This window comes from Notamacropus eugenii, chromosome 1, assembly GCF_028372415.1.
Source record: "Notamacropus eugenii isolate mMacEug1 chromosome 1, mMacEug1.pri_v2, whole genome shotgun sequence".
NCBI lineage: Eukaryota > Metazoa > Chordata > Mammalia > Diprotodontia > Macropodidae > Notamacropus > Notamacropus eugenii.
Window position 1 is genome coordinate 81720668 of NC_092872.1, and position 26288 is coordinate 81746955.

General features: G+C 39.9%; 1 protein-coding gene across 4 annotated transcripts in view; it reads right to left on the bottom strand.

Annotated features, from left to right (window-relative positions):
- The window catches only part of CDIP1 (cell death inducing p53 target 1), a 58770-nt gene extending 32533 nt beyond the window's left edge, over positions 1-26237 (bottom strand). Inside the window, exons 1-2 of one of the 4 annotated variants that reach the window (XM_072607617.1) lie at positions 25973-26168; positions 20611-20683 (exon numbers count right to left, since the gene is read on the bottom strand). The gene's annotated coding sequence lies outside the window, so the exon portion shown is untranslated. Of the gene's footprint in view, positions 1-20610; positions 20684-25972 lie in introns of all 4 variants that reach the window. The other 3 variants (XM_072607602.1, XM_072607594.1, XM_072607608.1) reach the window with 3 other exon arrangements.
- Positions 26238-26288: the final 51 nt, after the last annotated feature.

Genomic DNA, 26288 nt, shown 5'->3' on the forward strand with positions numbered 1-26288 from the left:
TCCCACTTGGCTTGCCAGGACACCAACTGCACTGGGCTACGCTCCCCTTTTACCTAAATGAGAGAGAATTTTCTTGAAGTCCTTTGAAGTTATCTTAAGCTGGAAAATTGTTTCATTCCATCTTTTAATAGGTTATGTTGCTCTAGAATTCATTTAGAGGCTTGATTTAATGTTTCTGGGGGAAACTGGGAAGAGCTCAAGCAACTTCCTGGCTTCTCTCCCTCTTATTAACAAACTCTTTTAAAATACAAATAACACTGTTAAGGGGTAAGAAGGAAAATTTACAGTTCATATCTTAGTGTGAATTTATTTATTAGATGCTAACAACTAAACCAAGACACTAAAGAAATGGGAGTTTTGAAAGGATAATTTGAGAAATGAGTACTACCTCAGGGAGGATATATGTGGGTAGAGAGATCCCTGGGAAGAATTCTTAACCAGAAGACACTGTGAAGTCAGCAGTTGCCTGGTGAAACACAGAAACGAGAGATGGGACCAAACCCCCTAACTGTGTTCTGCTAGAGGGCTGAGTTGTATTATGGATCCCATTTGGAATATAGGGAGTGGATGAGGATGAGAAAATAAACATCTACCAAATACCTGCTTCTTTTTCCTTCCTGGTCTCCCCACCCTGGAGAAAAAAAGTTTATTATATTGTCTACTTTAAATGTACTAGAGAAAGCTATTTATCATCGCTCCTCTACAATTCATTTCATCTAAAGTCTTTCCAGGATATAAAAACTGCTGTCAGTACAAGTCACTGCTGAAAGTATTAGCTCCAAATTTCTCAGGAAATGAGCTGGACTCACATGCTTACTCAGTTGGTGTTTACACTGGTAGAGAGCTCTCTTTCTACTTAGTAGCTATGGCATCACAATCCCATTTGTTGGCCTCAGGGTTCATTTATTCCCCAGGAAGCAAGTTCTCAAGTATTTGCCAGGGAATAGCACTCTTTCTTTTTTGTTGAGCGAACTGAAATGAGGCTTTCTTCCTTTCCCATCACTTACAGCTTGCTAAACAAAAAGCCTCCACAGACCACACTACTCCAAGAGGCCTTCAGCCAGACTCTGCTCCCTGGATCATGTTTCTGGAGGGTGGGAATCCAGCATCAAAGAAAACACTGCTAGAGTACTATGGAGCCTGTATGTGCAAGAACATAAAGGGGTAAAACAAAAGCTGACAAGACAAGAGCTCCTTAAAGGGACTCAAAAAATAGAAGCTGGAGATGCACGATAACGTAAGAAATCTATCAAGAAAGGACAGGTTTTATAAAGTAACTGATGAGTTACTGGTGCAAATGCCTAACACTGAGACAGCACTGTTAGAAACAGCAGAAACAGCACTGAGAAACAATGAATGAGGGAGGTAGGCTGGCTTTATAGGGAAGAGAAATGATATTAAGAACAAGTGCTTGTAAAGACTCCCTGTCACACCAATTTGTGTGTTATTTTATGTTACTCATGTATGTAGTAGAGGCAGCTGGAGAAAATGGAGCGGTTGCTTCAAAGTCAGACTAGGGTTTATATTCTGCCCCTGACACAAATTGGCTGCATAACACTGAGCAAATTACCTTTGGCAGAGGAAGTTTACTTACCTTGGGGTTCCTTTCAAGGAGAGATTTACAGTTCTAGTCCCTGTCCCCTCATTCACTTAATATCAAAATGGGGACAACCCATAGAATGGCTACAGGGAAGTAACTCATGGCGAATTCTGCACCCAGAGGCCAAGGAACATTGGAGCGAGGGAGATTTCTGTTCCAGAGAGACCTGCAAACCTCTCACGGGGGTCCTTCGCGCTGCAGACTGGGCACCGGGACTGGGAGCTGAGTGCAGCCCTGCCACGGTCGCGGCACTGAGAGGAAAAGATCCGAGCGGGCTTCAGGGACGGGATCTCCAGCGGCCACGCGGGTCCCTCCACCCACAGAGGGACCTGCAAACCTCTCGCAAAAGGTCCGTCGCGCTGCAGACATGGAGCCCAGCCCACACCTGCCGCGGCCGCGGCACCAAGAGGTACAGATCCGAGCAGGCTTCAGGGACGGGATCTCCAGCAGCCACACAAGTCCCTCCACCCACAGGTGACGGGGGTCAGTGAGAGAGTCTCTTTGGTGGGTCGAGAGGGGAGTGGGGTGCCCCCATAATTCAGGCCCCCTCGGGAGGCAGAAACTGAGAGGCAGCAGCAGACCAGGGCTCCCCAAGCAGGCAGGAGCCTGGATCCATTGTTGAAGGTCTGTGCATAAACCCCCTGAGGGAACTGAGCCTGAGAGGTGGCCCTGCCCCCACCTGACCACCTGAACTTAATCTCACACTGAATAGCAGCCCTGCCCCCGCCAAAAGCCCTGAGGCTGGAAGCAGCATTTGAATCTCAGACCCCAAATGCTGGCTGGGAGGATCAGGAGGAGAGGTGGGTGTGAGGAGAATATTCAGAGGTCAAGTCACTGGCTGGGAAAATGCCCAGAAAAGGGAAAAGAAATAAGACTATAGAAGGTTACTTTCTAGGTGAACAGGCATTTCCTCCCTTCCTTTCTGATGAGGAAGAACAATGCTTACCATCAGGCAAAGACACAGAAATCAAGGCTTCTGTGTCCCAGCCCACCCAATGGGCTCAGGCCATGGAAGAGCTCAAAAAGAATTTTGAAAATCAAGTTAGAGAGGTGGAGGAAAAGCTGGGAAGAGAAATGAGAGACATGAAGTCAAAGCATGAACAGCAGGTCAGCATCCTGCTAAAGGAGACCCAAAAAAATGTTGAAGAAAATAACACCTTGAAAAATAGGCTAACTCAATTGGCAAATGAGGTTCAAGAAGCCAATGAGGAGAAGAATGCTTTCAAAAGCAGAATTAGCCAGATGGAAAAGGAGATTCAAAAGCTCACTGAAGAAAATAGTTGTTTCAAAATTAGAATGGCACAGATGGAGGCCAATGACTTTATGAGAAAGCAAGAAATCACAAAACAAAACCAAAAGAATGGAAAAATGGAAGATAATGTGAAATATCTCATTGGAAAAACAACTGACCTGGAAAATAGATCCAGGAGAGACAATTTAGAAATTATGGGACTACCTGAAAGCCATGATCAAAAAAAGAGCCTAGACATCATCTTTCATGAAATTATCAAGGAAAACTGCCCTGAGATTCTAGAACCAGAGGGCAAAATAAATATTCAGGGAATCCACAGAACACCGCCTGAAAGAGATCCAAAAAGAGAAACTCCTAGGAACATTGTGGCCAAATTCCAGAGTTCCCAGGTCAAGGAGAAAATATTGCAAGCAGCTAGAAAGAAACAATTCAAGTATTGTGGAAATACAATCAGGATAACACAAGATCTAGCAGCCTCTACATTAAGGGATCGAAGGGCATGGAATAGGATATTCCAGAAGTCAAAGGAACTAGGACTAAAACCAAGAATCACCTACCCAGCAAAACTGAGTATAATACTTCAGGGGAAAAATTGGTCTTTCAGTGAAATAGAGGATTTTCAAGCATTCTTGATGAAAAGACCAGAGCTGAAAAGAAAATTTGACTTTCAAACACAAGAATGAAGAGAACCAGGAAAAGGTGAACAGCAAAGAGAAGTCATAAGGGACTTACTAAAGTTGAACTGTTTACATTCCTACATGGAAAGACAATATTTGTAACTCTTGAAACTTTTCAGTATCTGGGTACTGGGTGGGATTACACACACACACATGCACACACGCACACACACATAGAGACAGAGTGCACAGAGCGAACTGAAGAGGATGGGATCATATCTTAAAAAAAATGAAATCAAGCAGTGAGAGAGAAATATATTGGGAGGAGAAAGGGAGAAATTGAATGGGGCAAATTATCTCTCATAAAAGAGGCAAGCAAAAGACTCATTAGTGGAGGGATAAAGAGGGGAGGTGAGAAAAAAACATGAAGTCTATTCTCATCACATTCCACTAAAGGAAAGAATAAAATGCACACTCATTTTGGTATGAAAACCTATCTTACAATACAGGAAAGTGGGGGATAAGGGGATAAGCAGGGTGGGGGGGATGATAGAAGCGAGGGCATGGGGAGGAGGGTGCAATTTGAGGTCGACACTCATGGGGAGGGATAGGATCAAAAGAGAATAGAAGTAACGGGGGTCAGGATAGGATGGAGGGAAATATAGTTAGTCTTATACAACACAACTATTATGGAAGTCATTTGCAAAACTACACAGATTTGGCCTATATTGAATTGCTTGCCTTCCAAAGGGAAGGGGTGGAGAGGGAGGGAGGTAAAGAAGTTGGAACTCAAAGTGTTAGGATCAACTGTTGAATAATGTTCTTGCCACTAGGAAATAAGAAATACAGGTAAAGGGGTATAGAAAGCTATCTGGCCCTACAGGACAAAAGAGAAGATGGAGACAAGGGCAGAGAGGGATGATAGAAGAGAGAGCAGATTGGTCATAGGGGCAATTAGAATGCTTGGTGTTTGGGGGGGGGAGGGATAAAAGGGGAGAAAATTTGTAATCCAAAATTTTGTGAAAATGAATGTTAAAAGTTAAATAAATAAATTTAATTTTAAGAAAAATAAAAAAATATCAAAATGGGGCAGCTAGGTGGTGCAGTGGATAAAGCACCAGTGCAGGAGTCAGGAGGACCTGAGTTCAAATCTCACCTCAGACACTTGACACTCACTAGCTGTGTGACTTTGGGCAAGTCACTTAACTCCAATTACCTCATCCTGGGTTATCTCCAGTCATCCTGATAAGCATCTCGTCACTGGATTCAGTTGGCTCTGGAGGAGAAGTAAGGCTGATGACCTGCACAGCCCTCCCTCACTCAAAACAAAGTCAAATGCAAGTCATGTCTTTATTTCTCTGATGACATGGTCTTCTTTGGCAACAAAGGACAAACACACACACGTAATATCAAAATATCCAAATGTCTTTGTATTCTTCCATTCCAAGTGCCTACTGTGGCATTTTTGATCTCTTTATCTTGGAATATATCCTGTTTACTTCAAAGTACTTATGTCCAAGTTAATCCACAGTAAAAATCTCATTTACTCAGACATCATTGATTATTATTAACTATTAATATAACTGACAATTCCATAGTGCTTTAAGGTTTGCCAAGTGTTTGATATATATTACCCAATTTGTTACAATGTTCCTGTAAAGTAAATACCATGCTTAACAGTATCACCATTTTACGGAGAAAGAAACAGGCTCAGAGAGGTAAAGGGACTTGTCCATAAGCACACGGCTAGTAAATGTCAAAGGTGGGATTCAGACTCCTCGAACTTTTCCTACTCTAAGTCTAACGTTCTTTTCCTCCCACCACGTCACCTTTAGCCCCAGGGTGAAGTGAACGCAGGCACAGGTAAAGTCTTTTTTCCTTTATGACTAATTTGTATGATGTTTTCTTTTTACCTTCTTGCAAATTTTATTTTAAACTTAAATACAAAATAAGAAAAGAAAAAATTGCTATGTACACAGCACACCATGAGAGGATTCAATATAAAACAATAAATTTCCATTTGAAGAAAATCTATATAATACTACACATTGTTTTCAAAGTTGCCCAACTTTTCTTTGCTTCCTTATTGGTTGTCTTTTGTTCTCTGCTATGTACTTTTTACTTTATATTTTTCCTTCCCTTCCCCCCCATCAAAGAAGGCTACAATTCAGCATGTATATATAGTTGTATATACACAGATGTCTATAAACATACATATACACATACACATACACGTAAGAACATACTGTACTTATTTCTCCCTGTCATCTGTTCTCTGAAGGTGTGTAGCATCTTTCTTCATAGGTCCAAGTCTTTCCCTGTTTCTCTAAATCAACCAGCTCATCATTTTCTACACAACAGAAATATCGCAATCCAATCACATCCTGAGAGATTGTCTATGAAAGCTTTTTTCCCAATTGTCTGCATTCCTTCTATTCTTGGCTACACCAGTTTTATTTATACAAGAAAATTTTTATTTAAAGCAAATGAAATTATGCTTCTTACACTTCAACAACGATCTCACTTTATAATATAGTTTAAGGTCTGATACTGCTGAATCAACTTTCTTTACATCTTTTCTCCTGGTTTCTTTGAAGTTCCTGACTTTTTGCTATTCCAAATGAACTTTGTTATTATATTTTCTAACTCAGTCAAATAATGTTTTTGTAATTTAATTGGGATAACATTGAATGAATAGATTAATTAGGTAAAATTGTAATTTAAAAATTATATTAGCTTTACCTACGTACCCACAAACAATAAATATTACTTCAATTATTTAGATCTGTTTATTTGAATAAAAAGTGTTTTGTGTTTATGTTCTTATAGTTCTTGTGTTTGTTTTGGCAGGTATATGCTCAGGTATTTTATACTGTTTAGGTATTTTAAATAGTCTAAAACAATATTGAATAATATTACTGATACAGTGTAGTCTGTTTTTCACTTTTGATTAAATCTATTTTAACTTTAACTCTTTAAGATCATGATTACTATTCTGCTTTTGTTATATAGTAAATTCTACTACTGCTCTTTATTTTACCTTTGTGTATATTTCTCATTTTTATGTTTCCTGAAAGCAACATATTGTTTAATTTAAATTTTTAATCTGCTATGCATTTCCATTTTATGGGTCAATTAGTCCTAATTTCTGTTCTAAACTACAATTACTTGTGTATTTTCCTCCTTCCTATTTTTCCTCACTATCCTTCTCACCCTATTTACACTATTTCTCCTCACTCCTCTGTTGACTTCTACCCACTATCTTGCCTTCCTATTCCTTAGCCTACCTGTTCCTTTAAAAGTTCCTCCATTATCCTCTCTCCCTGCTCTGCCCTCTTATTAATTGCTGAATTTAGAAGACTTTTATATATTTGTGTATAGTTCCCTCTTTAACTCATTCCTGATGAGTTCCTCCCCCCAGTAACTTCTGTATCATATTTTCCTTTCATGTCTCATTTGTATGAGATAATTACTCCTTTTCATCTCTCCCTAGTTTTATTTTTTTAGAATCATCCCATCATAGTTAGCTCAGCCCAAGATTTTCTTTCAAACTACCAAATAATGATGACAATCATAAGAATACTGCTAATATTTTCACATATACGAAGTAAACAATTGGACCTCATTGTGTCCCTTTTAATTGGTCTTTAATTTTACGTTACATGTCTCTTCAATGTTATATGTCAAATTTTCCTTAAGTTCTGGGGTTTTTGTGACAAAAAACTGAAAGTCTTTCAGTTCGTTAAATGTCCATTTTTTTTCAGTCAGGATCATATTTAACTTTGCTGGGTAAGTTATCCTTGGCTAGAATCTCAGCTCTTTTGCTCTACAAAATGTAGTATTCTAAGACCTATGGTCCTTCAAGTAGTAGCTGCTAAGTCTGTAATCCGTATTGTAGCTCCATGATATTTGATTTTTTTTTCTTGTTGTTTCCAATATTTTCTCCTTAACCTGTGAGTTTTGAAATTTGGCTGTGATATTCCTGTAAGGTTTTCTCCTGGGATCTCTTTTAAGTGGTAATCAGTGGATTTTTTTTTTCTATTTCTGCTCTGCCTTCTTGTTCTAGAATTTCACGGCAATTTTCCTTGATAATTTCTTATAATATTGCATCAAGATTCTTTTTTCATCATATTTTCAGGTACTCCAACTATTCTTACACTATTTTTCCTTGCTCTGTTCTCCAGATTAGTTGTTTTTCTGATGAGATGTTTCACTTTCTCTTTTATTTTTTCATTCTTGATTTTGTTTTATGATTTCTTGGTATCTTAGAACATAGTAACTTCCCCTTGGCCCAATTCTAATTTTCAAGAAATATTTTCTACCTTAAGTTTTTGACTCTCCATTTCAAGTTGGTTGATTTTCTTTTCATAATTTTCTTGATTTTCTTGAATTACTCTTTATTTTTTTTCTAATTTTTCCTCAATCCCTATTATTTGATTTTTAAAGTCCTTTTTAAATTCTTCCAAGAACTCTTTTTGTGCTTAAGGACCATTTGACATCTCTCATTGAAAAAGGAGTGGCCTTTTTAGCTCCACTATCTTCCTCTGAATATGAACCTAGATCTTCTGTTTATTCTCTCTTAGCCTACCAGTGCTGCCCTGACCATGGTCACTCCACTTAGCCCTCACTAAAAAAAAATTCTGGCCTGTATATTAGAGAATCTCATACATGATTTAATAGATAAGAATATTTTGAAATTAGCTCACTGGTATTTATGGCTAATGTTGGCTTTTAACCTGATGAACCACTTAAGGAAAACAGAATATAGTATAAACAAGATTATGAACAGTAATAGAATTAAAGCACGTAAAGTGATTATTCTTTCTTTCCATCACTTTAAAAAACCTCTCCAGCAGTTAACCAGCATTTGCAAACAAAATTTTATCTGCATTTACTAAATCTCCTTTTACCTATCTTTCAGTAAGATATCGTATGGACATGAAAAGAACACTAGTTTTGAAAGCAAAGAACTTGAGTTCAAGTCTTAGTACAGTCACTCAACTTGGTACATTTCACTTTTTTCATATGCCCAAGGGAAGACAAATACATGTTCTACCTGCCTACTACAGAGTCAGGAGGAAACTACTTTGTAAATCTCTGCAACACACTAGGTAGATGTGACATGACTACCAGAGGAGGAGATGAGGCAAGGCAGTGTAGTGGATGAGAGCTGGCCTAGAGCCAAGCCCCACCTCAGGTTCACCTTGGATACCATACTTCACTTAGCCTCTCAGCACTTACCAAGCAACTTTCAAACTGGGAATTAACAAGGGACTGCTAAACTGCATTGGGCAAAGGAGTTTTCACACTGGGCATTCCCAACACCAATGAAATCAGAAGTCTGAACCTTCTCTTCTACCCCCAATTCACCGCCCCCCCCCCCCAAACAAATCACCTAGAAAAGATTTTTGGTGTTACCCAAATTTTAAGTACCAAACTACAATCTGTATTTTTCACTCATTCTGATAGGTCCTCTTTTTACTAAGCATCTTCTTGTATTGTGACCGACATGCTGTTAAAATGGTATATTTATTTAACTGTTTGGCTTGGCTTACTTATCCTCTCATTAGCAAAATGATGGGCTTTGACCACACGATTCCCAGGACGTCTCTCAGTTCTAACATCATACCAACCCTTGATTCTACCTTAAAACGACTGCATCATATAGCCAAGCAAAGATCATTTATTTATCAAACCATCTCATAGATCTGAAACATAACTAAGGGAAGAAAGAAAAGGAAATAAATGTTTATTAAGCACCTACTCCAGGCCAAGCACTGAGCTATGCACTTCACAATTATTCTCGAATTTGGTCCTCACAAGAACCTTGGGAGGTAGGTGCTCTTTTTATCCTCATTTTACTGATGAAGAAACTGAGGCAAAAAGGTTAAGTGACTTGTCCGGGGTCATACAGCTAGCGAGTTTCTAAGGTCACATTTGGACTCAGTTTCTTGCCAACTCTAGGCCCAGTGCTTTAACCTACTATGCCACCAGAATGAGAACAAGGAAGTAAACAAAAAGCAAAAAAAAAAAAAGACATAAAATAGGATAAGGATAGGGCCTGGATCTGTGATTTCACTGGTATAGGGAACTCCTGGATCAGGAAACATCTTCTACCAACAAAGGTACCTTTTTGGCAACTCTTGAAAGTTGCCGAGAACCCTGGAAAGCTGAAGTGACTTGCCCAGGGTAATGCAGTATGTGTCAAAGGCAGAACTTGAACCCAGTTCTTTTTGGCTCCAATAAATCTAACAAGCTTGGTTATCTTGTTTCAATGCCAACAAGCATTTACTGAGCATTTACTATGTGTCGAATAGTTCTGATGAATATCAGGCCACTGGACCCAGGTGGCTCAGGAGGAGAAAGTGAGGCTGGTGACCTTGCCCAGCCCTCCCTCACTCAAATCAAAGTCAACTGCAAGTCATGTCATCATCCTGATGTCAAGGTCCTCTTCGAGAAGGAAGGACAAACACAACAACAACTATGTGTCACGTACAATCCTCAATGCTGGAAATACAAAGTCAAGAAAAGAAACAATCCCAGCTCTTAAAAAGGTTATGTGCTTATCAGTCCATAGGTATTAGAAGCAATAAATTAGAAGGAGCTAGTACTACGACAGGCAAGGCTACAATCATGAGAAGAGGCAACTAAGCAAAAGAAAGAGATATTTTTTTAAGTAAACAAAAGAAATTTAAAAGTATGCTAGTCTGGGGTCATTTAACAAATACTCTACTCTGTAACTATAACCTACTATTATTAATGTATACAACATTTCGAACAAGGGTACTGAGCCACCAAAAAAAGGTTAAATTAATCTTCAGTTGTTTCACTAAAATCCTTATCCCATGCCTCACTGTGTTTTTGAATGAACCCTTGAAAGCTATGCTAGTGGGCTGCAAGTTCTAAAAGATTCTACTAAACTGGGGGAGTGGGGGAACTTTGGACATGAACCCAGCAAAAGACTGTCTGTTATCAGGGGATCACCAGCTTAGCTAAGCTTGGAGAGGCTCATCAACAGAAGACTGGTCATTACCGAATAATTTTTTGGAGGAATTTTAATCTGTATTAATTAAGTACCCAGGCTGATGAAATCAAATTTTTTTTTTAAAAGCCTTTTTTTGTATTCTACTTAAAGGTGACAGAAATGTTCTTCACTGTTACAAAAAGTGCTGCTACAGGAAAATATTATATACAGTAATGGCAATATTATATGATGATCAACTGTGAATGACTTAGCTATTCTCAGCAATACAACAATCCAAGACAATTCCGAAGGCCTCATGATGAAAAACTGCTATACATCTCCAGAGAAAGAACTGACGAAGTCAGAAAGCAGATCCAACCTACTATTTTTTGCTTTATTTTTTTTTTGTGGTGAGTTTTTTTTAGTCTGTTTTCTTTCATAACATGACTAATACATAAAAATGTTTTGCATGATTGTACACATATAACCAATATCAAATTGCTTGCCATCTCAGGGAAGGGGGAGTGGAAGGAGAGAGGGAGAGAATCTGGAAATCAAAATTTTAAAAGACAAAGGTAAAAACTGTATTTACATGTAATTGAGAAAAAATAGTCAAGAAGGTGCTGTTATAAATATTTTGATATATATCAAATCATTCTGTCTGATCACCTTACAGTAGGTATATGCCTAGCAGTAAGATCTCTAGGTCAAAGGGTACAGACATTTCAAGCATTTCCTCTATACAATCCCAAACTACTTTCCAGAACGGGGCATGACCAACATTTGTAAAAAGTGCTTAGCACAGTCCTTGACACATAGTAGGTACTATATAAATGCTTATTCCCTTTCCCCTCCCCTTTTCAGTACCGATCTCAAACTGGATTATTTCTGAATGCTTGGATGTACATTCAGGTTTATTAAAAGCACTCTGTACTTATATAGTACATAAAATGCTATATAAATGTAACCTGTCATTACTGTGCATGACATGATACCAATCTGCACAGCCCTGGAATAAACTCAGTCATCTGTGCTTCATGAAAATTTTCTAGAGCTGGGAAAAAGATCACCCCCCAGTCCTGCCCTGGAAGATTTAGAACCACCATAGCCCTTAGGGTTAACAAAGGCAATACCAACAACTCAGGAGCCAACTTTCCTTCCAGCAGTTTACCCTGACAAATGGGCAGGGTGGGGGTGGGAGGGAGTGTAGAGCCTATTCAAATTCCAAACAGCACCTTTCTAACAGATGAGAAAATAATTTCAAAACTTCAGTTACTCCTCTCATATAATGCCATCAATATTAGTACCTTGTACATTAAATGTTAAAAAAAATAAACAGATTCAGTTTAAGGAACTACCCTGAAAATGTACTTTGGAAATCACTCTCCTAGGGATTCCATCTAAAACACTTCTCATTGTGGACAACATAGTAGGGGGCAGTGAAAAAGGGCCAGAATTTAGTTCAGATCCCAGCTCTGCCATTTACACTCTATGATCTTTGGCAAACTGCTTAACCTCTCTGGGACTCAGTTCCTCACTGGACTTGATTTCTAAGGTTCCTTCCAGCTCTAAACCTATAATCCTAAATCATATTTCAAAGACCTAAATATATGAGACATTACAATTTGTGTACATCAAGTAACTTAACATAGCCAATATTTAATTCATTAGCTTTTCAACAACTGAGTATAATTAATAGATACCCATATTTAAGACTCAAAAATTTTCTTTTTCATACCCAGGGACAGCAATTTTTAGTATAAATTATGTGGCTGTCCAGAGCAGCCAAAATTAAATCCCCAAATACGTACCATGACAAACCTACAAATGTGTTTTTGTATTGATGTATAGAAGAAAATATTCTTCTAGAGCAGAGGTTCTTAATCTCTTTTGTATCATGCAACTCTCTGGCAGTTTGGCAAAACTTACAGACTTCTCAGAATGTTTTCAAATGCATAAAATAAAATGCATGGGATTACAATGGAAATGAAATATACTGAAATACAGTTATCAAAATATTAAGAGAAATCCCAACAAATTTATGGATGCCAGGTTAAAACCCCTTACCTAGAGTATAAGAATTTATCTACTTTATCAGTCATAGATTTGGAAGCTAGAGGGCCTTAGAAATCATCTAAATCAATGTACTTAACAAATGAGGAAATTTAGGCTCATAGAGATATTGTCTGACTTGTCCAGTATCATAGAACTAGCCACAGTAGAACTGGAACTAAAATTGACATCTCTAGACAAGTCCAGTGTTCCTTCTACTATATTAAAGACCTCTGATGAAATCTAAGTTTTAAGAAAGATCTGTGAATGGTTCTATGCCTTAACCTGTTTTGTGAAGGCTATGCACAAAGAGTTTTGTGAATGTTAAACTACCATATGACTAGAATACCTAAATAATTATTCACATTGATGTGACAGGGAAGTGAAGGAGGTGAGAAATTAATGATGCAGATAATCTAAAAGCATATCCAAAAATAATATATAGTTGGCTTTAGAACTTATTTCTGTACTTATATCTGAATAGTTATGTCTAATGTCTTTGAAATTCTTAACAAGATGAATCAGCCACAAGCTCAATGAGTCAGCAGTGTGATATAGCAGCCAAATTTAATAAGGCTTTAGGCTACATTAATAGAAATACAGTGTCCAAAGCAAACGAGTAATAGTACTCTGTACTCTGCCCTGTCAGATCACAGCTCTATCTTATGTCCAATTGTGGGCACTGCATTTTAGAATGGACATTGACAAGGAATGCATCCAGAAGAGGGCAACTAAGATAATCAGGGAATTCAAAACCAAATCATGTGACATCAGTTGAAAAGAACTGGGGATATTTAGTCTAGAGAAAAGAAAATTCATGGGTAATACTGTAGCTGTTGTCAAAATAAACCTGTCATATATAAAATAATTAGACTTGCTCAGCTTGACTGCAGAGAGTAGAACTATGATTTATGGATGGAAGTTACTGGATTGATTTTAGCTTACTATAAAGAAAAAAATGAGGCAGCATGGCATGTAACTGTGCCATCTTTATGATACTGAGCTTTGAAATTTCTTAGCCATTCAGAAGAGTGTAATTTCCTGTTCTAATTTTGGTCCATAAAAGTACTTTTATGTAACCTTTCAACAATATCCAGTAGTACCCACAGAACAAGCATAATCCTTTTGCCAAAAGGTATTTCAGAAGACCACTATCAGATTATCCCCTAAATTTTCTCTTCTCCATGCTAATCTCTAGTCCTTTCATAGGGCATGATTCTGAATCTCATCATCCTAAAGGTCCCAACCTTCCAGTTTGTCAAAATTCCCTCTGAATATGCGGTGTCCAGATTGAGCACAATACTCTAGAGTTGGTCTATCCCACATCAATATTATCATCTTCCTTGTCCTGGACACTAGATTCTTATGAGCGTGGCCTAAGATTGCATTAGTTTTGGAAGTAGCCATGCCACACTGCTGACTGATCTGGAAGTCATCTACATGAACTGCTGCTAAGTTAGGTCTCCCCCAACCTATCATTTTATGTTTTTTTATGTATGTTTTTTGTTTTACATTACATTCATTTACATCACGTTACATTATATTAACTTTTTCTTTTTTTTAAGGGCCAGGACAATATCTGCCATTTCTGCCAGTGTGGGTGGGAGTTCCTGGGGCTTGAGCTCTGCAGAGGCTCTCACTAGAAGTCCTAAAGACAATGATAAAAGTTCACAGCTTGGGAGTATGATTTGAAGCGGTCTCTTTTTATATCTTTCAAACTGATGCAACATCCTTGGTCCCTAGCAAATCAACTGGAGTGCAATTGGCACATATATCCCTATTTCCATTTCCAAGAAGGTCTCTGGGTTCCTGGGGACAATCAGTTTTCTTTCAAATGCATCTCAAAGTCTCCATAGCACAGCATCCAATGACCTCTCAAACATCACACAATTCCTAAACAGTCCTTTTACCACAGGTTTTTCAGATAATCCCAAAATTAGAGTATGGGGAAGGGGGACAGTTTATTGTGTCAGACACAATAACTCCTTATGGCAGTTGGTTTTGCCTGTTTTTTTTTCCTTTGTTATAAGGGATGATTCTACTGGAATGTGACTCTACTGTAAAAAACAAACAAAAAAAATCAATAAAACATTACATTTGTTTTGCTCATCCAAGATGTTTTTGGACCCGATACATCAGTTACGCATTACAGCTTTGTGCTGTATCAGATTTTTCAGGTTTCTATATGATAATCCAAGTCAGATTTTTTTTTTAATTGAACATGATAAAATTGAAGACAGAATCATGTGACCTGAAAAAGATCCATTTGTTTTTTGATTTAGTTGACAACCTAACTACATAACTGAACCATGGTCCAGGTGCCATATCCCCATTTTGTCCATAAGACTACAGACTGTTCACTATTGTGAGGAACTCAAGATAAAATCTGTCTATAGCATTTAAATCATTTCCGTAAATGCTCAGCACTTCTCCTTTGTTAGAGAGATTGAACTGCTCTCCCACCCACCCCAACATTCATCACCCAATGGCTTTTTGGTGATAAACTTCTACAACTTTCATTAGGATAGCCCATGCAGTCCTGTGGGGATTAAAGCTGGCCACCCTACAAGAAAAGAGACTGAGGCAAAGCTCTGAGCCAATGGCACTTTATTAAAGGGTCCATAGTGCCTAAGTGGACCTCAGATCTTTCTTCTTCCAGGACCTTGTATTTATAGCGTTTGATATCCAAATATTCAAAAGAGGCACGGCAAAATACAGAATCTCACTGGTTGAAAGACCTTACTCTAGAGAGTCAAAAATGACATAAGCAGGTGGCAGGGGGGTCACATATTGGTTAAAGCATAAAGCATTTCCACTAAGTGGTCATAAGATGGTTACCTGTTCATGTTCGACGAAAGAGAATGGTTCAGAGGTAACAAATAAATAATAAATATAACAAAAAATAAATAAACTGAGGACTTTCCATGTAATTGAGTCACCTCTGCTATACTGGGTTTGGTCACCAGGGTAAGGAAAAACAAGAGTGGAGGACCTCTAGCTAGCTTCCCATGATTATATAAGTGATCTTACAATCTGTAGCTCATAGCTCTGGGATCTAATATATAGATATATATTATATGGAATATATAGATAGATAGATATAGATATAATTGCTATCCCTATGGAATCATATCAAACTGACTGATACTGATTGGAACAGAGTAGGGGTCAAATGAATTATTTCTCACATTCCAATATTAGGACTGCACCAGTCTAGTATCCCTATCATAAAAGGAAATTAACAATCTCCTTTCTGAATTCCTCGTCTTGTTGTCAATAACGCTTATTTGGCACTTAATCAAGCTTCCCAATATTTTCTTTTTAAACTGTTACACTTATGTCCTGTCTTCCAAGCTACCAAAGAAAATATGCAGACTGCCTTAGGGTTAGATGGTAGGAGATGCTGGTTTAACGATGGCTTTGCCACTAACCAGTTAGGACTTTAAGCAAATTATTTTCATTTCCTTGGGGCTCAGTTTCTTTATGATAAAATGAAGGGATTAGATTAGATAACCTCTAAAGTCCCTATCCTGGCTCTATGTCTAAGTTAAGTTTCTTTAAGACTAAGATCTAGCTAGGACTTAGATTTCTTTAGTATTCCCCATGATGTTATAAACCTACATGGCTCTCAAATATTTATTGAATGAATAGAGGAGTTTTAAATCTGCAAAATGTAAAGCCAGGATGTGAAAAAGATGAACTAGAAGAATGAGGATGAATTAACTTCACCAAGTAGAGCTATTTTTAATTTTTAAGGCCACCTAACTTCCAACTACACAGAGGCTCTTTCAAAGAGAAAATGTCCTACTCTTATCCTTTTACTTCCCATCTTCCCACTCATATTAGATCTGTTCTTTGCAAATTAGAAACAAAGATGCTAATTGATTGGGGAATGGCTCAACAAATTATGGGATATCAATGTAATGGACTACTACTGTGTTATAAAAAATTATGAATATGACAAATACAGAGTACGTGGAATGACATTAGCTAATAAACAGTGAAATAAACAGAACAAGAAAACAATATACACAATGACTACAATGACACAAATGGAAACAATAAACAAAGAACAACTAAAAGTAAATGTCATAAAATTACAAAGAGTTAGTGTGGTCTCAAATAAGGGATAAGAAAAGATCTCTCCCTCTATTCCTTTCCAGAGGTGGGACTCCTTACACAGGAGTGGAATGCTTATATTATTTTCAGGTTTTTTTTCAAAGCACAATTCTTCTGATTTTTTTTTCTCTTCCTCTTTTCCTTTTGAAAAATATTCTTTGTCTCTGGAAGAGGAGAGAGGAAGGATATAGGGGGAAATGTAAGCAATTTAAAAATAAAAGATGACGATAAAATGTTTTTTTAAAAGTCCACAATCAAAAAAACACATTTTTAACACATTACTCTTTATTATAATCTCTGGTCCCTTGATCCATCCCTACTCTCCAAGGCCATCTTTCTTATTATCTCTTTACTCATCTCCAAATTTACCCCTGATCTCATGGACTAACTCAATCAGCAGGCATTTATTGTCATGCCAGGTACTGTTAGGGATACAAGTACAAACAATGAAACAACTCCTATTCCTAATGCAGGAGACAACAAGTATACAGAGAATAATTATGAAGAGAATAAATACAAGATACCTGGCAAGAAGGGAACTAAGCAGCTAAGGAGATGAGGGAAGGATTCATGTGAAAAGCAGGGTCTGCACTGTGTCCTGTGGAGGTGAGAGGGAGCAGATTACAGGAGTGAGGGAAAGCCAAGGCAGAGGCAAGAGACCAGATATGTGTGAGGAAGGGAAAGACACCACTGGCTGGATCAGAATAGAAGAGGGGGACTAATGGGATAGGTTGGGACCAAGTTATAAAAGGTAAACAGGATATTTTTATCCAGGAGCAACAGGAAGTGAGGCCACTGGAATTTTCTGAGTAAAGGAGTGACATGGTCAGATCTGCACTTAAGGACCAGCACTTCAGCAGTTGTGTGGAAGATGGACTGGAGCAGGCAGAGCCCTCAGGCAGGGGTACCAACTAAGAGGATAGGCAAAAGGTGCTAAGGCTTGTGTATGTGAATATGGTTATGAGAGATGCACCTAGCTAAATACTTCCTCTTAAACTTTCCTCCTTTACTACTTCCCTGTTGCTGTAGAGGGTAACACCATCCACCCATCCACTAAGTCCCTTAGGTTTACAACCTAGCAGTCACCCTGAATTCCTCATTCTCCCTCATCCTCCATACCCAAGCTGCTGCCAAAGCTTGTACATTTCACCTTTGTAACATCTCTCTAATACCCTCCCTTCTCTCCTCTGATACTTCCACCACTCTACTAGTGAAGGCCCTCATCATTTCATGCCTGGATTACTGTAATAGCCTTGCTAGTATGATAACCTGCCTCAAGTCTCTCCCCACTCCAATCCACCTTCTATCCAGCCATTGGTGAGGTTCCTAAAGCACAAGTATGATCCTATGTCTTCCTCTTACTCAATAAACTCCAGTGGTTTCCTATTGCCCTGAGGAGCAAATGTTCCGCTTAGTGTTCAAAGCCCTTCATAATCTAGCCCCCTCCAACCTTTCCAGTCTTCTTACACCTTACTCCCAGACACATACTTTCTGATCCAGTGACACTGACCTCCTGGCTGTTCCTAAAACAAAATGTTCCATCTCTTGGCTCCAAACAAGTCCCTTCTTGAGAGTAAGAACTATCTTTTCCTCTTTTTATATCCTCAGCACTTATCACAGTACCTGGCACACAGTGAGTATATAATAAATGTTTACTGACTGCTATGTGAGGCAAGGAAGAGGAACGGAGGATTAGCATCAAGGTTATATACCTGAATACCGTACCTTCAACAGAAACAGGAAACTTGGGAATAGAGGTGGCTTTAGGGAAAAGCACAGTCTGTTCTGAACACATTGGTTTTGAGATTTCCATGGGTTATCCAGTTTGAAACATCCTACAGGTAGATAGATGGTGATGTAGGTCATGAGCTCAGAAGAGAGACTAAAGCTGGATATATTGATCTGGGAATTATTTGCATAGAGATAATAATTGAACCCATAGGATCTGGTGAGATTACTGAGGGAGAAGAGGGCCCAGAACAAAGCTTTAGGGAGCACTCCAGGTGGTGGCCAAGATAAGAATGATGATGGAGCAAAGGACAATGAGAAGGAGGGGGAAAGAGGGAGACCCAGGAGGAAAGAATATCTAGGAGGAGAGAGTGGTGAACAAGGTCAAATGTGGCAGACAAAGTCAAGGATAAGGACTGAGACTATCATATTTGCAACTGAGGGATCACTCACTGTAACTTTGAAGAGATCCATTCAGTTTAAGGATTAGAGCGATAGTCAGATGGTAACGGTTTAAGGAGTGAGAGGAAGTTTAAGAAGAAAATGTAAGATAGCTTTTTCTGTCTACAGCGTTAAAAAAGAAGATATAGTAAGGTCTAGTGAAAAATTTTTTAAGGACAGGGAAAACTTGGGCACATTTGGAGGCAGTAGGGAAGGAAACAGTACATAGGAAGAAGAGGTAGAAGATTCAGAGGTGGGGAGTGATTTAAGTTGTGATCTGCTAAAGAACAGGAGAATGGGATGGGATCATGGTTGACAAAAAGGGCTACTTCATTGTCAGGGTAAAGGAGTGAAGAGCCAAGGATGATATCAAGGAGTTTTGAGATGAAAAGAATTAGAAAAGAGGAGCTCATGGCAAATGCCCTCAATTTTCTCAGCAAAAAAGACAAGGTCCTCAGGAAAGAAAAGGAGGCGGAGTAGGATACTTGGCTATAGAGGAGAAAATCTAGAATAGCTTATGAGAAGCCAGTTAAGCATTATTATGTGCTTATTCCGACATGAACTATGCTAAGCATTGTAGACACAAAGAAAGACAAAAACAGTAAACTGCCATTCAGGATTTCCATTATAACACACAGAATATTTACATAACTATGGACATATGAGATATATAAAGAGTAGACAAGTTAATCTCTAAGGGAAGGCACTGGGGGTAGGGAGAAAATGAGATAAGGGAATCAATTAAGGAGGAATAAAAGAATTGCCTTGGTGATTGAAATAGGACATCAATTTAGAGTGTATCTTGACTGTCTCTTTAATGTTTCACTATTTACTACCCTATTATCTCTTCTCACCTTTTTCTTCCCCAAGCTGCAGCCCACCACCCCTACCCCCACCTCCACTCTGCCCCCACCATATTCAGCCTGAAAACCCTCCTTCTTTGGTAATCCCTAACAACTGGTTGCTCTATTCCTGCAGCAGAACTCCTGAACATCACTGAGGGGGAGGGGAAACTCCCCCACCAATTTACCCATTAAAAATTTATTATATATAACCTCAGCTGGGCCCTGGATGCTGTGAATTCAGCAGCAGCAGCAGCAGCAGTAGTAGTAGAATTCAGAGTAGTGACAAGTCTTAGTGCTCTGGTCAGCCATGACCCCATAGATATCTGGAGATCTCAAGTCACACAGGTGGCAAGGCTGAGATTTTAATTCAGTACGTCATTCCAAATATTATATTCTTCATACTATATCATACATTCCCTCTCCCTTCATTGTCTCCTCTAGCCTTCTACTCTTTTACAGACTCCCTATCTTATTCCCATTTATGTCTCTACTAAATAATTTTTTCCCTCTCACTCTTCCATCTATAATCCTATCCAAAGATAACTTAGGACTGAAAAACATCTTATAGGATTCCCTCAGTTCTCCTCCCTTTCTCAAAAAATCTTAGAACAAGAATTATTAGCAGCTTCACCTACTTTATTTTGCCTTTAGTCACAGAAAAGGAATAAGTAAACAGAATCTATTAAGTGCTCACAACGTGACAATCACTGTGCTAAGTGCTAGGGATACAAATACATTCCCCCAAACCATATGGCTTGCATTCCGGCCATCCTCCTCATACCAAGCCTTCCCATCAGAACCTGGCTTCTCTGAGATACTGAGTTCTAACAGATGTGTCTTTCTCTCAGGCCTCCATATAATTCCTTGATGTTTCCAAACCATGCATCCCACCCCCTTTATGCATGGTCATCTCCATTATTGGAACATAAGCTCCTGTGGTCAGGTACTATCTTGCTTGCTCATATCTGTGTCCCCAGAACTTAGCACAGTACCTGGCACATAATAAATGCTCCTTCATGCATTCAATCATCATAAAATGGTTCTTGTTCTCATGGAGCTCACATTCTGGTGGAGAAGACAAGACAGTACATAGTGTTGGCCAAGAAGAGAATTACAATCTAGATTACCATCTTTTTTTAAAAAATCACCCCAAAATTATACAACTAGAAGGAATATTTGTGGATTATCTAGTCCAATACCCTCATTTAGGTAAAGATGTCGAGGCACAGAAAAATGAAATGGCCTGTCCACAAAGTTAGTGGTAGAGCAAGCAATTGAACCTAGGTGTCCAGACACTGAGTAACAACAATAATTTTGCAGTTTATACTAGAAAACTACAGGAATGTTTTAAGAAAAAATCTACCAGGTGAATATATCTAGAAAATAGTCATGAACTATTTTGTCAAAAAGCAAGGGCAATCTCTGGCATGAGGACCATATTTTTAAGAAGCAGCATCAAAAATGGGAAAAGAAATATGTAGTCCACAGAAGAGAAAGGGGAAACAACCTTAAAAGGGCTGAAGTCAGAAGAGGCTAAACCAGTTTCTCTAGAGTTTAGAGGATTCCTCAATAATTGGCCTATTTGAGGCACCAGCTCATCATTTAATAAGATCATTTTATAAGTTAACTAATTGATAATGTGTGGCTTCTATAACCTATTTATAACCAGTCATTAAATGTGCAATAGTATTATGCCTTAAAAAAGTAAATATATTAATTTCAAAATACTTTATTGCTAAAATATGCTAACATCATCAAAGGCTTCAGTGAGTTTTTGCTGGTGGAGGGCCTTTGCCTCAATTTGATAGCTGCTGACTGATCAGGGTGGTGGTTACTGAAGGCTGGGGTGTTTGCAGCATTTTCTTAAAGTATGACAACAACGAAGTTTGCCAAATTAATTGACTCTTCCTTTCACTTGAACACTTAGAGGCCATTTGGAGGGTTATGAATTGGCTTAATTTCAATACTGTTGTGTCTCAGGGAACAGGGAAGCCTAAAGAGAGGGGGGAAAAGAGGGAACATTGGTGAATGGAACAGGCAGAACAAACCTATCATTTATTCATTAAGTTCACGGTCTGCTATAGGCATGGCTTGTGGTGCCCCAAAACACTTACAACAGTAACATCACCATAACAGATTTAATAATAATAAATAAGTTCAAGATATTGCAAGAATTACCAAAATGTGACACAGAGACATGATATAAGCACATGTGACAGACTTGTTTGGCGTAGGGTTGCCACAAACCTTCAATTTATAAAAAACATATCTGCAAAGCATATTGAATCAAGGTATGCCTGTAGTTTCAAAATATGAGATTTGACCTTTTAGGTTAATAATTCAAATTTTTCTCCAGAATGTGGATGGTGGGTAAAGTTACAAGGGTAAGGAATAGTAATGGGGAATAGTAAATCTGACCTAATTAAATCTTAACAAAATAGAATTAAAAATCAAACTTCAATTTCATATCCCAGTTGACTGCAAACTAATCTCCTCACCTGAGAACTGATCCCATCTCTCAATGAGGAGGAGCTGAGATGACACTTATCCAAACTCTTCATTGAAACATCTAGCCAATAAGAAGACACACCTATGTATAGTTTGCTCTGTCATCTTGTTAATCACTACAAAGGATCTTATCATCCCTAACTAAGGGTCTTCAGTCATTGAGAGAAGCCACTGACCTCATTTATCGGCAATTGCTAGCCCTGCTAATAAATGGATTGTGCTTAGAACTTTGTCTCTCAAAATTTCTACCCTGAAACAAATCTTCAGTCTTTCCTTATCTACTAGCTTCTTCCGTACTGTTTACAAGCAGGCCCATGAGCTCTCCTATATGCTGAGAAAACTCTTATTTGATCTTACTAGCCCTGCTAGCTATTACTCTATATATTTCTTCCCCATCTCTGCTAAACTCCCTGAAAAGGATGTCTATATTCAATGCCTCCTTTTCCCCTCCTCTGTCTTCTAAACCATCTATAATCTGGCTCCCCACCTCATCATTCAACTGAAAGTGCTCTTGCCAAAGTTACCCTTAACTGCCTAATCTAATGGCCTTTTCTCAGTCTTCAACCCTCTTCATCCCTTCACTATCTCCTTTGTGATTTATTTTTCTCTTTTCTCTCAGTTTTTGTAACACTGCTCTCTTGGTTTTCTCCCTGCTTGTCTGGCCACTACTTGGGCTCCTTTGCTGAATCATCATTCAGATAATGCCCACTTAACCAGGAATATTCCCTAAATGATCTTTCCTGAGACCTCTTTTCTCCTTATACTCTTAGTGATCTCATCAGCCCTCATGGTTCAATTATATCTATGCAGATGATTTACAAATCTTTATGTCAAGCCCAAGTCTCTCTTCTGACATACTTGTCTTTCCAATTGCCCACTGGTCATTTCTAACTGGATATCCCCATGGTACCTCAAAATTAACATGCCCCAAACAACTCATTAACTTTCCCCCCAAACTCTTCTCTCTTTCTAACTTTCCTGTTACTGTCAATGGCAGCACCATCCTCCCAATCACTCAGATTCACAAACTCAGGGTCATCTTCGACTCTTTGGTCTCATTCGCCTCACTTATCCAAACACTTGCCAAATCCTTCTGTTTGTACCTCCACAACATCCCTCATATGTATTCCTTTATCCATAACTCAGACCATTCTACAGTTCGCTGTCAAAGTGATCTTCCTATAAGTGATTTATTTGGCATTTCAGGTTCTTCACAACCTGGCTTCTTCCTCCCTTCCTAGTCTTCCAACACTTTACTCCTCTTCCATGCATTCTATGATCCAACAATACGTATCTACTTGCTGTGCCTCAAACATGAGTCCCCATCTCTCATTTCTGTGACTTTTTGCTGGCTGGCTGTTCCCCCCTGTGCCTGGAATGCTCTCCTTTCTCACCTCAGTCTCTTGGTCTAATTGGTTTCCTTCAAGACTCAGTTCAAACAACATTCTTTGCAGGACGGCTTTCTTGGTCCCTTTGCCTTGCTCCCCCCTCCCACTTTTTACTAATGTCTTTTCTCTGTTATTACCTTCCTACCTTCCTCCTGCTCTGTACATATCTTGTCTGTAAGTATTAATTTACAAGCTGTCTTCCCCATTCTAATGTGAGCTCTTTCAGAGCAGAGACTGGGTTGGGTTGATTTTGTTCTTTTTTGTTTCTGTGGGGTTTTGGGGGGGGGGGAGGTTCTGAGGGGTTTTTCTGTATCTTCAGTGCTTAGTACAGTGACCCAGACTCACAGTTATCACTTCATAAATCATTTATGAATAGATTAATAAATGAATGACTAAATAAATGCAAGGCTTAATTAAGACTGTTTAAGTCTTTAAAAAATTCTGCTCCTATTTCTAAAATTAGAAAACAGTCAGAATTTATATGCATCTAAATTGAATAAAGTAACTACTGTATCAAACAAAATGTATCCACAGAAAAATAAAATAGGGATTATGTTTCTGTGAAAAAAAATTTAATGAATATGTTCAAAGCACTTAATTCCCAGTGCTCATGTAGTACAAAGATAAGTTAAAATGTAAGACTGTCCTCAAGAAGCTTACCATCTAACAGAAGAGCTAAGAGACACAAATAGTTATGATGAGGCAGAATGTGATTAGTTCAAATGAGCAGTTCAAAACAAAATGCAATGATAAATTTGAGAAAAGAGAGACCCCTTCAAGAGAAGGCTTCATGGAGTAGGCAGCATATGTACTGAACTTTGAATGAAGTGAGAAGTTTCACATGGAGATGGGGATGGAAGCAGGGAGGCTAACAGAAAAGCAGGGAGATCTCTTCCTGGAATGCAGGGTAGCATTGTTAAAGAAAGGAAAAGGCAGGATGAGAACAGGGAATGAATGACCCAGACATAAACAGGGCAAGGGATTCAAGTGTGGAAGAGAGTATATTGCTGAAACAGTGAACTATAGATTCAGGACTATGGAAGGGAGAAAGGGAAATGAAAAAAGCAAGGGTGACAGGCAGGGAGAATTAAGGGAAAAAAATCAAAGAAAAAAACAGGAATGTAACAGTAATTAGAGGCAGAAAAATGCTGGAAAGTAGTCAGAAAGGGTTTCTCAAGTTCCCAAGTGTAACAGTTGTGAGTGATAGTGAAGTCTAAGTTATGACCAAGATAGAACAGAGAGGAAGGTTCATGGGAAGTGAGATAACTGAGGAAGGAAGAAGTCAGAGTATTTGTTGCATCAATAATATGAATACTAAACTGGCTGAGGTTGGCAGCAAGGGATAGGTCAGAAATAGAAGACTATAACGCCAGATGCCAAAGTCACTGTAAAAAAAGAGTACTTAAAGGTTGGTGGACATGACTGACAAAGGAATCCAAAAGGCATAATCAGCTGGCAAGAACTTGAAAGAAAAGGTTTTCTGAGTACGTGAAAAAATGCTGAAAATTATAATATACTCCACAAATATGTGTAAAACTATTTGAGGCAATGTTTTCTTTTTTCAACTGGTAAAGGTACTGTTCTCAACCTTAACTAGAACTAAATAAAGCCCTTTCTTCAGATGATAACGGAATTTTTCTGCAAACCTCGGCTACAATGAACCCTGATTTCCCCCACTTTATATGCTCTTTTGCCCCTGAAGGAAGGATCCAAATCGGACATCCAAAGTCAGTCTGGATAAACCAGAATGACCACCAAAGACTCTGGGACAGCACTTGAAGGAGCCTGACACCCCCTCCCCAAACTTCTCCAGAACACTGTTTGGGTGTCTGCTTTCCTCGCACTCCTCCGAAGGGGCACTCCGGTCACTGCCCGTCTCTGCCACCCCGCACGGGCAGGGCGCCCAGCGCCCACACTCCCCGGATTCGAACCCCTCACTTAGCGATGCACGAGCCCAGCTCCCCTTGGGGAGAACGAGGAGCCACAAAAGACATGATGTCACCACGAGCCACCGTGCCCAGAGAGGTGCAGACACCGGCTCAAGGTCACCCCGCTCTCCTCCGTCCCAGTTTGGGGGGGTCCTCTACACCAGCCCGAAGCCGCTCCACAGCCGCCCCACCCCCTCGGACCCGCCACCCCGCCTCCCACAGGCAGCGGCGCCTCTCCAGCCTCCTCTTTAGCGCCGCGGAGGCTCAGGGGGCAGCCGCCAGCCCCGCACCCCGCGTCCTCCATCCCCGGGGCCGCGCGGGGCCGGCGCGGGGGCCGCGGACCAGGACCGCCCCCGAGTGCGAGCTCCGCGGCACTGCCCGGGACCGGAGCGGGGCGCGTCCCCCCTCCGGGCTCGTCTCGCCCCCGGGCGCGGGCGGCGGGGGCCCGGGAGGGCCGGCGAACCCCGGGGCGGGGGGAGGGGGAGGCCCGGAGCGCTGGCCCGAGCCCCACGGGCCGGGGCGCTACCTACCGGGGCTGGCCGAGCCCCCCGAAGAGGGAAGCGGCCCGGAGGACCAGAGCCAAGCGCAGCCTCGGCGGTCAGCGGCGACTGTCACCTCCTCGGGTCAGCAGCTGCTTAGCTGGAGAAGAGGAGGCGAGGAGAGGCTTCTACGTCACTGAGAGGGGCGGGGCCATGAGGTCAGCGCTGGAGCGCGAGGAGAGAGGCGGGGGAGGGGGACGGGAGGGGGAGGGGAGAAAGGGGAGGGGAGGGGGAGGGGCGCGCGCCGCGCTCGCCGCACGTGACGTGCCGGGGGGTGCGGCCTGCCCTCCCGCGGAGGTCCTCGGCC